Raw genomic sequence first — 1,870 nt, forward strand, 5'->3', positions numbered from 1 at the left:
GTGCCAAAAAGTCCTGAGCTGGCCCTGGTGGGAACTTCTGTAACTTGTTGGAAGTGATGGTGGGAGAAATCTATGACTGCCAGGCCATGATTAAGGTTGAGCCCCTTCGTGTTCTGCTGGTAGCTCAATATACATGTTCTGTGTACCTTTAGGTACACAGGTTGGTCTACACCAGAAGCAGTCAGCACTTAGACTTCTTATTTACATTTATTTAAATTTATTTTCCATTTAATCATATACATTCACACAATCATTATCTACTTTTCCACCCTTCCTTCTCTCCTGCCTCATGGCTTTCAAAATTAATCTTTGCATTTTGTACGTTTTCGAATTCATTACATAATGGTTCAAAATTTAAATAAATATGGAAAGGTAGAAAGCTTCTCATTGCAAGTCTTCAGACAACCCTGATCTTTGATGTTTCTGCAGTGCACACTACCTCGATAGGGTGCTACAGAAATACGACTACAAATAAATGAATAAATGCATAAGTGTGGGGCGGAGGGAAGAGCGGGGACATGGATTGTCCCAAGAGGAAGTAGCTTTTACTCTGTAAAGGTCTACTTTCCTGAAAAGAAAAAGCAAATTGCGTTTGGCAAGTGCACTCTGCATTGCGTGTCGAGGTCCCCAGGTCCACCCCAATAACTCACACATCACACAGAAGTTTTTGTTTAAGATTTTTGGCATAATTTTGGCCACAACTTTATTAAAATACAAATTTGTGAGTGGTTGCATAGGCACTGGTTGCGACTATCTGCCCCCACCATGTGAAAGTCAGATAAGGGGAATACACTTGGGGGTAGCGATGGAGCAGGGAACCTGCCCTCACCCCAAATGCAACCAGGAGCTCATTGCTATGGCCCGAGCCCCCTTGACAGAGTGGACAAGCAAGAGTTAGCCCCCAATTCCTTTAACGGAATCCCTTGCAGCAGCAGCATTAGAGGGGCAGGCACAGCCAATCCATGCCCCTCAACCAACCAAACCATAAACCAGTGCCTAACCACAACCTTACAAGTCGTGACGATTTGCTACGCAGTTGGCAAAAACCAAATGGCCCCAGCCAGTCAGCCAGATGGACAAAATTCCTACCAGGCCCCTGCCCCAAGAGCAGACGACCCCATGACAGGCATAGCAAGGTCAAAGCGAACAACCCTAATCTAGGGAGGGAGGGACGGGCAATCCGATGCACGGGCGAAAAGAGGAAGCCCTGGCCTCGTGCAAGGAGTTTTAGCATTTCTGGCTGTCAATCAACAAATGGCAACATTAACTTCATCCCAACAACAAGGGAAGCCCCAGTCGTATCAGTGGCCAACGATCAATTAGCCCGCCCCCCAACTTTGGAGTGTCCTGGCGGCCCCCACCGCAACACGTGCTCTCCATGAAGGAGAACACGCTTTACCTCAGCAGTGTGGGCTGTTCTTTAGAAAACTTCACAGCAAGGGAGTGAGAGGAGGTTTTTACCGTTTGAGCAACGCAAACCCTAATAAGTTTACGGTTCATATAAACGAAAGGCCTGCCATTATGGTGGATAAGCGGATGTATAGGGAGAGCTTGCTCATTTATTGTGTATTGTGGGCCCATTGCACCTCTCTCCTGAGAAAGCCTTCTAGTCTCCTGCTGTCAAGGTGGGAAGGCAGAACTTAAGGGGTTACCAGCCTTTATTGGCTCAGTGGGTACATTTGAAATTTTGATGAACTGCCAGTGGCAGCAGTCACAAAATGGCGGCTGTTGGGTGTGTGGCATGATACAAAATGTCTGCCATAGGGTGTGTGGCATGATACAAAATGGCTCCCATAGGGTTTGTGGCATGATACAATATGGCTTCCGTAGGGTGTGTGACATGATACAAAATGGCTTCCACAGGGTGTGT

At 46.8% G+C, this 1,870-nt stretch overlaps 1 long non-coding RNA gene across 1 annotated transcript; it reads right to left on the reverse strand.

Annotated features, from left to right (window-relative positions):
- Positions 1–408: 408 nt before the first annotated feature.
- LOC309514793 lies at positions 409–1,870 on the reverse strand. Its single transcript, XR_014212209.1, has 2 exons — positions 1,391–1,870; positions 409–606 (listed from the first exon to the last, which is right to left on the reverse strand). It is a non-coding gene; the product is annotated as an uncharacterized lncRNA (long non-coding RNA).

This window comes from Podarcis vaucheri, assembly GCF_965113315.1.
Source record: "Podarcis vaucheri genome assembly, chromosome: 12".
In the NCBI taxonomy this organism is placed as follows: domain Eukaryota; kingdom Metazoa; phylum Chordata; class Lepidosauria; order Squamata; family Lacertidae; genus Podarcis; species Podarcis vaucheri.